This window comes from Triticum aestivum, chromosome 1D (assembly GCF_018294505.1).
Source record: "Triticum aestivum cultivar Chinese Spring chromosome 1D, IWGSC CS RefSeq v2.1, whole genome shotgun sequence".
Classification (NCBI taxonomy): domain Eukaryota; kingdom Viridiplantae; phylum Streptophyta; class Magnoliopsida; order Poales; family Poaceae; genus Triticum; species Triticum aestivum.
In genome coordinates this window covers 259,806,397-259,818,639 of record NC_057796.1, presented here as the reverse complement: position 1 = coordinate 259,818,639, position 12,243 = coordinate 259,806,397, and positions in this window count along the sequence as shown.

Below are 12,243 nucleotides of genomic sequence, written 5' to 3'. Positions count from 1 at the left end.
CTTGAGGGGCCTGGTGTGCCCAGGTGGGTAGTGCCCACCTGGTGGGCCTCCTCGCTCCAGTATTTTTTATATAAAAATAATTCTCCGTAAATTTTCATCTCATTTGGAGATGTGCAGAGTAACTCTGAAGTAGCTTTTCCAGGTCCAGAATTCCAGCTGCCGGTATTCTCACTCTCTGTGTAAACCTTGCATATTATGAGAGAAAAGGCATTAGAAATACTCCAAGAAGCATTATTACACATAAAAACATTATAAATAACAGTAGGAAAACATGATGCAAAATGAACGTATCAACTCCCCCAAGCTTAGACCTCGCTTGTCCTCAAGTGAAAACCAAAATCGAAAAACATGTCCACATGCTTAGAGAGAGAGAGGTGTTGATAAAAACAAAATACAGACAGAAGCATCATGCATATTATTATAACAACAATAAACTTTATCACATAACTTTTATTTTATAACTTCTTATGAGCAAGTAACAATTCATAACAACGTTGAAAGATAAAGCATAAACCTTATTGAAAACCAGCAAACTATGTTCTCAGTCAACTTTGCAACTATAATTCATCATATTTTCAGGAAGGGTCACGTATCGGAGCCTTTTGGCAAGTCCACATACTCAACCATCATATAGTCCTGTATGATTGCTAACACTCAACGCATACACATGAGCAAAAAGTTTCAACCACACACATAGAAAGATAGGGGCTAATAGTTTCGCCTCCCAACGTATTCACCTGAAGGGTGATGTTAACAATAATAACTCATGCCCACCCATATCCAAGTGGATATATGTGCCTAGATCTTTCCTCACCACATGGTGCTTGCAAAAAGAGAAAATAAAAAGGAATAGAGAAGAATACTTTGACTCTTGCATAAAAGTAAATACATGAAAGTAAATGCTAGGCCCTTCACAGAGGGAAGCAGAGGTTGCCATGCGCTTTTTGGTTGTATGGTCAATCTCTTAGTGCAAAACAACGTCACATTATATTGCCCCTTATGATAGCAACCTTTATTATCCAGTCTGTCGCATTTATTGCCATCACAAGTTCATACAACGCTCAATTTTCTCTTACACTAAATGATCTAACACATTTAGAAGCAATTTTTATTGCCTTTTTGCACCAATGACAACTTACTTGAAGGATCTTACTCAATCCATAGGTAGGTATGGTGGACTCACAAAGCAAGATTTTAGGTTTAAGGGTTTTGGATGCACAAGTAGTATCTCTACTTAGTGCAGAATTTGTGGCTAGCAAGATATTGGGCAAGCACCCCATGTTAAAGGATCTATGACAATATAACTTCTATGTGAATGAATAAATCATTACGTTGTCTTCCTTGTCCAACGTCAACAATTTTGGCATATAATATTTTGATGGGGTCTCACAATCATAAAAGATGTCCAAGATAGTGTATTTTCATGTGAATCTTCTCTTCCCTTATTAATTCTTTCATGAATTGCACCATTGACCAATGCTATGTTTGTCAATCTCCAATAAATTTACCACTTATACTTTTCCTTATGTGATGTCATTACTCACCATAAGATTAGCATATGATCTTTTTCATTTATTTCCCTTTCTTTTTGTTGAAACTTAAAAGTAAAGAAAGAAAAACATAAACTAAACTTTATTATATATGTCGAACACGATTACATAGATAGATCACTAAGCAAGCACTCGAAAAGAAAGGATCGAACTAAACTTTTATTCAACTAAATCAAAAGATAACTAGAGATCGAACTAAAATTGATAAAGGCAAAGATAGTGGTGGTGATACGATATCGAGACACCTCCCCCAAGCTTGGCACAAGCCAAGGGGAGTGTCCATAACATGAACTCAAGTCTCCTTTGGTGATGAAGAAGGTGGTGGTGGTGATGAGGTAGTAGCAATCTTGTCCTCCGGTTTCTGTGGCAGTGGCTCACCATCATAAGAAGAGGAGTGAGTCTTGTGAGTCCTGCAAATAGTAGCCAAACTCATACCTTTAAACCTCGCCTCATATTCAAAGATTTGGTTTTGGAGATCATAGATTTGGCTTTGCAGAAAGTTGATTTGCTCGTTGAAGGTGAAGACGATGTCCTTCATGGATTTGCCATCGACCTTGAGATCACGGGCATAGTCCGTGATCATGAGGTGATTGGCATTGAGTCCACGTTCCACCATCCCCTTGCACTTGAAGACCTCCTGCTCCATAGCTTCGAGACTGGAATCCACGGTCCCCTTCCCCTTGGGACCCTGGACGTCCCAGATGTGGAGCACCCCCTCACGCATCTCAATGGCTTGAGGGTGCTGCATCACCTCCTGCAAATACAGGTTGATGACGTTCTCAAAGAACTTTTCCTTGGAGGAGCTCGAAGCGGCCATGGCAATCTAGATCTGCCAGAAAACATCAAGAAAGAAGAACATGAGATTTCTCTACGAAATGGTGGTCAATACGTCCGGGGGGTATATAAAGATTTTTTATCTTGGGAAACAAGCAAACAGGAGAAAAACGGAGTCTAGAAGGTTCCTGAGCTGGGCACAACCCACTTGGGCGCGCCAGGGGGGCCAGGCGCGTCCTGGTGTCTTGTGCCCCCTCGGGTGCCTTCCTGGTCATTTCTTATTTTCCTGATTTTTAAAATATTCCAAAACTGACAGAAAATATTTTTGCAGATTTTTCGGAGTCTGTTTACTTACCGTATCACGTACCTCCTCTTTTCTGGTTATTCTGGAGTGTTCTGGAAGGTTTATTTTATGTGTTCCTCCGGTGTCATTATTTGGATAATATTGCTTTCAACATTAATAGGCATACCTGAGATATAGTGTTTAATTCTTTTCCCATTGACAACCTTCGGTTTAGTACCTTCGAAGTTGTTTATTTTGATGGCTCTAGAACGATAGACCTCTTTGATGATATATGGTCCTTCCCATTTGGAGAGAAGTTTCCTGCAAAAAAATCTGAAATGGGAGTTTTACAAAAGGACATATTCACCAACTCTAAATTCCCGCTTTTGGATTCTTTTGTCATTCCGTCTTTTAACTTTTTCTTTAAATAGCTTGGCATTTTCATAGGCTTGGGTTCTCTGTTCATCAAGTGAGCTAATATCAAATAACCTCTTTTCACCGGCAAGTTTGAAATCATAGTTGAGTTCTTTAATTGCCCAATATGCTTTATGTTCTAACTCAAGAGGCAAATGACAAGCTTTTCCATAAACCATTTTATAGGGAGACATACCCATAGGATTTTTATATGCTGTTCTGTAGGCCCAAAGTGCATCATCCAATTTCTTAAACCAATTCTTTCGGGACCTATTAACAGTTTTTTGTAATATTAATTTTATTTCTCTATTGCTAAGTTCAACTTGACCACTAGATTGAGGATGATAGGGTGATGCGATTCTATGGTCAACATCATATTTAGCAAGCATTTTCGGAAAGAACCGTGAATAAAGTGTGAACCACCATCAGTCATTAAATATCTAGGGACTCCAAACCTTGGGAAAATAACTTCTTTAAGCATTTTAATGGAAGTGTTGTGATCAGAACTACTAGTTGGAATAGCTTCTACCCACTTAGTAACATAATCAACAGCAACCGAAATATGTGCATACCCATTAGAGGAAGGAAAAGGTCCCATATAATCAAAACCCCAAACACCAAAGGGTTCAATAGCAAGTGAATAATTCATAGGTATTTCTTGACGCGTACTGATATTACCAATTCTTTGGCATTCATCACAAGATAAAACAAACTTACAGACATCCTTGAAGAGAGTAGGCCAATAAAAACCAGATTGCAATACCCTATGAGCAGTTCTATCTCCCGCATGATGACCTCTATAAGCTTTGGAGTGACATTTCCATAGGATTTTTCCCTGTTCATGATCAGGTATACAATGTCTAATAATACCATCTACTCCTTCTTTATAAAGATGTGGGTCATCCCAAAAGTAATGTCTTAAATCATACAAGATTTTTTTCTTTGTTGGTATGTGAAACTAGGTGGTATGTATTTAGCAACAATATAATTAGCAAACTCAGCATACCAAGGAGTGTTGTGAGAAACATTTATTGCAGCTAGTTGTTCATCAGGAAAACTATCATCAATAGGTAGTGGGTCATCAGGAATAGTTTCTAACCTAGACAAGTTATCAGCTACGGGGTTCTCAGCTCCTTTCCTATCAGTAATATGTAAATCAAATTCTTGTAGCAAGAGAACCCACCTAATGAGTCTAGGTTTAGCATCTTTTTTTTCCATAAGATATTTAATAGCAGCATGATCGGTGTGAACAGTAACTTTAGAATCAACAATGCAAGATCTGAATTTATCACAAGCAAACACAACTGCTAAAAATTATTTTTCAGTAGTAGCATAATTTCTTTGGGCACTATCTAGAGTTTTGCTAGCATGATGGATAACATTTAATTTCTTATCAACCCTTTGTCCTAGAACAGCACCAACAACATAATCACTAGCATCACACATAATTTCAAAAGGCAAGTTCCAATCAGGTGGTTGAACAATAGGTGCAGAAAGTAAGTCTTTCTTAAGTGTTTCAAAGGCTTCTACACAATCATCATCAAAAACAAATGGAACATCCTTTGGTAAATGATTTGTAAGAGGCCTAGGAATTTTAGAGAAGTCTTTAATAAATCTCCTATAGAAACCAGCATGACCGAGGAAACTACGAATACCTTTAATATCTCTAGGATATGGCATTTCCTCAGTTGCATTAACTTTAGCTTTATCCACCTCAATACCAAGTTCAGAAATTTTATGACCCAAGACAATACCTTCATTAACCATAAAATGGCACTTCTCCCTATTCAACACAAGATTAGTTTGCTCACATCTCTGCAAAGCTCAATCAAGGTTGCTTAAGCAATCATCAAAAGAAGTTCCATATACAGAAAAATCATCCATGAAAACCTCAACAATCTTTTCACAAAAATCAGAGAATATAGCAGTCATGCATCTTTGAAAGGTAGCATGTGCATTGCATAAACCAAAAGGCATACGTCTATAAGCATTAGTTCCAAAAGGACAAGTAAAGGGTGATTTTCTCTTGATCAGGTTGTGAAACAGGTATTTGAGAAAAACCAGAATATCCATCGAGAAAACAAAACTGTGCGTGCTTAGATAGTCTTTCTAACATTTGATCAATAAAAGGCAAAGGGTAATGATCTTTTCTAGTTGCTTTATTTAATTTTATAAAATCAATTACCATCCTATAGCCAGTAACAATTCTTTGTGGAATAAGTTCTTTTTTGTCATTAGGAACAACAGTAGTACCTCCCTTCTTAGGGACACAATGAACGGGACTTACCCGTTGAGGGAGTCCTGGATTATGGGGTCCTCGGGCGTCCGGGCTATATGATATGGGCCAGACTGGTGGGCCGTGAAGATACTGAATAGAAGGCTTCCCCCCGAGTCCGGATGGGTCTCTCCTTGACGTGGAAGGCAAGCTTGGCGTTCGGATATGAAGATTCCTTTCTCTGTAAACCGATTCTATACAACCGTAGCCCCCTCCGGTGTCTATATAAACCTGAGGGTTTAGTCCATAGAGGCGATCATAATCACACAGGCTAGACATCTAGGGTTTAGCCATTATGATCTCGAGGTAGATCAACTCTTGTAACCCCTATACTCATCAAAGTCAATCAAGCAGGAAGTAGGGTATTACCTCCGTTAAGAGGGCCAAAACCTGGGTAAACATCGTGTCCCCCGCCTCCTGTTACCTTCGACCCTCAGACGCACAGTTCGGGACCCCCTACCCGAGATCTGCCGGTTTTGACACCGACATTGGTGCTTTCATTGGGAGTCCCTTCGTGTTGTCGATAGAAGGATTGATGGCTCACCTTGTCATCAACGACAAAATCGCCTCTGGAAGGGCCCTAGTTCCTGGGCAGACCCTCCAGATCGGCAATTTCACCATAGGCGCTCGCCCTGCCATTAAGCCCAAGGCGGTCCCCCGGATTGCCAAAAATCATCTCCGCATCAACCCCGAAAGCGTCGATAAGATGGATCCGGCAGATATCTCATCTTTAAACGAATTGCTAGATTGCATCACCGCCCTGGGGGTCGCAACGGATTACGATCTGATTGTGCTTAAACCCGATTAGAGGGAAATCAGGTCCCCACCGGTCACCCACCTGGTGATTGTCGTGGAAGAGCAAGTTGAGGATACTGCTCCTCCTATGCTAAAACAAGCTATGTTCAGATCTTCGAGCCCCATGAGCCGGACACACATATTTGAGAAGAGATCATCTGTCCTCCGAGCATGGAGTCAGGCGTCGAACCTAAGAACCCCCAGGACACTCCGGATCCTGTGCCAACGACCTTAGAAATTTTTCAAAATTCGGATTCCGCGGTGGGTCAGGGCTCGGATTTAAGCCCACCCGCCCACCACAATCAATACTCTCCAAGCAATTCTGGTCCCCCGGACATATGTGACTTAATGTACATACAACAGCAACCTCAAGAAATAGTCCACCACTTTTGGGCTAGATTCCTACTTGTTAAAAACAAGATCAAAGATTGCTGCGACGACGATGCGGTATTAGTCTTTTGCCGCAACTGTATGGACGAGGGGATTCTCAACGCCCTTAATCGGCGCCGCATACTGCACTTTGCAGATTTGGCACACATAGTACATAAGTACTGCGCAATGGAAAGCGCGTGGAAAGCCCAAACAGCTCGGTGGGAACCACCGGCCGGGCAAAAAGGATGCACCCTTACGGGGCACCTGATCATTACTTAACGGAAAGGAAAATTAAGCCCTTACCGGGACACAGAACTGTCCTTGATGAATGGCTCGACAAGCCCTGTCAGATACACGCGATGCCAACCTCTGAACCAACTCATAGCCTCCGGGCATGTTGGATACTCCGGCAGGTGGCTAAAAGCGGCAAGGCTATCCTCACCGACACTACCCCGGCAAGGTACCCCCCCGAGGATAACGACCTCAATGTGTTTACGGTCTTCGAGACCTTTTCTTCAAACAATCGGCGTAAAGGGCGCTCCGCTACCTCGCCGAAGTCAATCACGTAGACGCAATGAATCCTTGGAACGACATGGCGATAACCTTCAACGCCAATGACGAGCCAAGGGCCCGATCAGTCCGAGCACCAGCCGCTTTGGTTCTAAACCCAATTGTAGATGGCTTTCGCCTCACTAAAGTGCTCATGGACGGAGGCAGCGGACTGAACCTCATCTATGAGGACACTCTCGATAAAATGCAAATAGACAGGAGCCGCATTGAGCAGAGTAGTACAACCTTTCGAGGTATCATCCCCAGCCGAGAAGCACGGTGTTCGGGAAAAATAAAACTCGATGTGGTATTCGGCACGCCTGAGAACTACAGGTCCGAAGAATTAATATTCCAGGTGGCACCTTTCAACAGCGTATATCATGCCCTGTTTGGGCGAGATGCATTCACACGCTTTCAAGCCATGCCTCATTACGGGTACATGAAGCTCAAAATGTCCGGGCCCAACGGTGTTATCACTATAGCCAGTGATCCGGACATAGCACTCCGCATCGAAAACAAAACCGCATCCCTGGCCCTGGAGGCACTGTCTGAAGCCCTGGCGGCCGAGGAGCTCACCGCTCTGCGTTCCACAGTGGATAGAGACGACGTAATTCTTGATAAGAGGCCCAAATCCACTTCTTTCAAGCCAGCAGACGAGATAGTCAAATTTCAAGTTCACCCGACGGACCCCAAGAAGACAGCTTCCATTGGTGCATAGCTGGATCCGACGGTCGACGCTGCATTGCGCGCATTCTTGCGCGAGAATTGGGAGATCTTCGCCTGGCACCCATCGGATATGTTAGGAATCCCACGTGCGCTGGCTGAACATAGTCTCAATATACTGAAGGGATACAAACCAGTCAAGCAAATGCTGCGGCGATTTTCCGAACCCAAACGACAGGCTATGGGTGAGGAGCTAGCCAAGCTACTCGAAGCCGGGTTTATCAGAGAGATTAAACATCCGGACTGGCTAGCAAACCTGGTCATGGTGCCTAAGAAGGATAAATCATGGCGCCTGTGTGTCGACTTCAAGGACCTTAATAAAGCCTGCCCTAAGGATCCCTTCCCACTACCTCGCATCGACCAGATTATTGATGCAACCGCAGGACACGACTCACTATGCTTCCTCAACGCATACTCCGGATACCATCAAATCAAAATGAAGGAATCCAACCAAGCCGCAATGGCATTCATCACCCCATACGGGCCCTTTTGCTTTAACACCATGCCTTTCGGGCTCAAAAACGCTGGTGCCACATACCAACGCATGATTCAAACATGCCTAGAAAAGCAAATCGGCAAGATAGTTGAAGCATATGTAGATGATGTAGTCATCAAAACTAAGCATGTCGAGTCATTGGTGGACGACTTATGCCTTACATTCGACAACCTCCGAAGATATGACATATGGCTCAATCCGGAAAAGTGCGTTCTCGGCATTCCTGCCAGAAAACTGCTTGGGTTCATTGTTTCCAATAGAGGAATCGAAGCAAACCCAGCAAAAATCCGAGCCCTGTCACAGTTGCCTACACCAACAGACCTGAAGCAGGTCCAAAAACTAGCCGGGTGCGTGGCAGCTTTGAGCCGCTTTATCTCCAGATTAGGAGAAAAGGCACTGCCATTGTATCGCCTGCTCCGATGCACCGACCACTTTGCGTGGACGGATGCTGCAACAACCGGATTGGAAGAAATAAAAGCTTTGTTAGCAAGCAAGCCAATCCTGGCCACACGAAACGTCGGTGAACCCATGTTACTATACATATCTGCAACGCACCAGCTGGTGAGTGCGGTGCTCGTCGTCGAACGAGAGGAAGAGGGACATAAATCCCCCCTTCAAAAACCAGTATACTATGTATCGACGGTCCTCACACCATGCAAATCCCGATACCCACATTATCAAAAGATAGCATATGCGGTCTTTATGGCATCCCAGAAGCTGCGACGCTACTTTTAAGAGTGTTCGATCACGGTGGCTTCCGAAGTACCACTTAATGATATCATAAACAACCGGGACGCCACCGGCCGGATTGCCAAATGGGCCATTGAGCTCTTACCATTTGAAATAACATATAAGCCACGCCGAGCCATTAAATCTCAGGTGTTGGCTGACTTTGTCGCCGAGTGGACAGAGGCCGAACTCCCTAAAGAGTACGACACATATTCCAACTGGGTGATGCACTTTGACGGCTCTAAAATGCTAGCCGGACTTGGGGCTGCTGTCGTCCTGACATCCCCCACAGGAGACACAGTCCGTTATGTGCGCCAAATATTGTATACAGACTCCAATAACGCAGCCGAATATGAGGCCCTATTGCATGGTCTCCGGATGGCCGTCTCTATGGGCATACAACGCCTCGAGGTGCGCGGGGACTCAAACCTCGCAATATCCAAAATAAACAGAGAATTTGATGCCAAAGATCCGAAGATGGCGGCTTACCGCAACGCCGTACTTAAAATATCAGCTCGGTTTGAGGGGCTCGAGTTTCGTCACATGGCTCGAGAGAGTAATCAAGCAGCGGACATCCTTGCTCGCATGGGCGCTAAGCGCAACCCTGTCCTACCCAATACCTTTGTGGAAAGGCTCTTCAAGCCATCCGTGGTATGACAGGACAAAAACGGCAACACCAGTCCGGAGCCGATCATACCCCCAGATTCTGAACACAATTTCGATACCATTAGGGGCTCGGGCACCGAAATTACACCATCGGCCCACAAAATCATGGCCGTAATTGCCCCGTGGACCAAACCTCTCCTTGCCTACCTCACCAGGAAGGAGCTCCCTGATGATCAGACTGAGGCCCGTCGTATTGTTCGACGCTTGAAAGCCTACAAAGTTCATGAAGGAGAACTATACAAGAAAAGTACTACCGGAGTCCTTCAAAGATGCATCTCCGAAGACGAGGGACGGCAGCTCTTGGCTGAAATACACGCTGGTCTTGGTGGCCATCTCGCTGCAGCTCGGGCCCTTGTAAGCAAGGCCTTCCGCACGGGTTTCTTTTGGCCCACGGCCCGAGCAGATGCACACACGACCTCGTGCAGCGCTGTGTTGGATGTCAACTTTTTGCCAATCAAAGCGATATGCCGCCCACTGCCCTACGAACCATCCCCATTACTTGGCCTTTTGTGGTCTAGGGGCTGGACATGGTCGGACCCCTTAAGGGGGGAAGCCATAAGAAGAAATATTTGCTGGTTATGGTCGACAAGTTCACTAAGTAGATAGAAGCCAAACCAGTTAAAACGGCTGAAGCCGGACCCATGATAGACTTTATATCCGATGTCATACACCGTTATGGTGTCCCGCACAGCATTATTACTGACAACGATTCTAACTTCACGGCCGATGAGGTGAAAACTTGGTGCGCCAATTTGGGCATGAAGCTCGATTACGCCTCTATATATCACCCTCAGACAAACGGTCAGGTCAAACGGGCTAACGGCCTGATAATGAGCGGTATCAAACCCAGACTAGTGCGATCCCTGCAAGAATCAGACAAGCACTGGGTTGAGGAACTCGATTCCGTACTCTGGGGGCTGCGGACCACGCCCAATCGCACGACCGGATATACACCTTTCTTCATGGTGTACGGCACAGAGGCAGTCTTGCCTTGCGACATTATTCATGACTCACCTCGAGTGCGCATGTACAAAGAGAGAGAAGTCAAGCTCGACCAGCAGGATGATCTGGACGGCCTGGAGGAGGAGCGCGACGTCACGAAGGCTCGTTCCGCATTCGACCAACAGCAGGCTAGGCGGTATCAAAGCAGAGAAGTGCCGACAAAGACTTATAATGTCGGGGAACTCGTTCTACGCCTACCAGAGAAGAAAAAGGACAAGCTCAAGCCCAAATGGGAGGGTCCCTTCATTATAGATGAAGTTCTCACAGGAGGAGCCTATTGCATTCGCAATGCCTCGGATGATCGCTTGGAGCCAAACCCATGGAACGCCGCCCGGCTCCGAAGATTCTACGCCTAAGTCCGCACATATACCTTTTTTCTCATTCCTTCTTTTCTACTTTTCACTTTTTCCCTTTTTCTCATTTTTTATACGACTTCCATCTTGTGTTCGGATAAACCGCACACTTAAGGGGCATACATCCTTAAATGTACATACCCACAATACCTGGGGGCTTCTTTTCACAGAAGCTTATTATTATTATTTTCGAGCATCAAGCTCACCGTATATACATGTCGTCTTCTCATATATGTCGTTTCTTCGCCATCATATGCACCTTTATGACTTAAGTTTTTGCCAAGCTGGGTTGCCTGGCTCATGTGCTTATGTCCTACGTCCCCGCTTGTTTGGCTAGGGCATAAAGGGAGCACCACCGCGATTGTTACAGCCGGGTCATCCGGACGTGTACCTCAGACGGGTGAAGCCGAAAGCTAGCGTTCTTAAGGGAATAATAGGTCGGCGGACAAAAGATGAAATGCCCTCGTTGCAATATAAGCCCCCAAAAATAACGTGTACTGTGATTTTTTGCATCACAACTTAGGCATGCACAACAACGCATGCTGGCCCAGGGAGAGGAACCCTTAATGATACTATTCTCTCTGGGACATGTTTCTTACGATCAAATGTAATATAACATAACTCCCCAAATACAACTTGTCTGTTCAAGCAACTATGACCGGACTGCCTGGTTTTCGACCTTACTTTGGTGTTTACCTACGGTATAGTATTCGGAAACACTCCAAACCTCGGGTTTCGGAGGTTGAAGTAGAAGGTCTGCCATGACAATCGTTTTACAATTCGGATGGAGATAAGTTTGCCGATAACAGTACATTGCTACTTGGACTCGAAAACTTCTTCCTCCTCTAGAACATCTAACAGGTTGTCTAGTTTACAATCCTGTTGTGAAAACTTGGCGGCTATTTCTACTTGGTCATACACCAAGCTAATAGGAATTTCCTGTCCATCTGGTCCCTGAGGTCCGACCCGAGCCATATGATTCGGATCAAGTCCGGTGTACCTCGTTTTCACCATGGCCCAGGCCTCTCGTGCGCCTTCTCGACATGCTGATATCTTCCATAGCCCAAAGCGGCGACGAGCTCCCTTGAATAAATTCACGAGTTCCTCCATACTTCCTGGAGGAGAATCGGCTGGCCATAAAGCCTTAGCAATGTTCCTCATTGCCTTTCGGGCTCACTCATGCACTTTGGATAGCTCTTGTAGCAGATCACCTTGAAATTCGGATACCTCTCCTTCAGGCCGCCCAGTCAGCACACCTACAG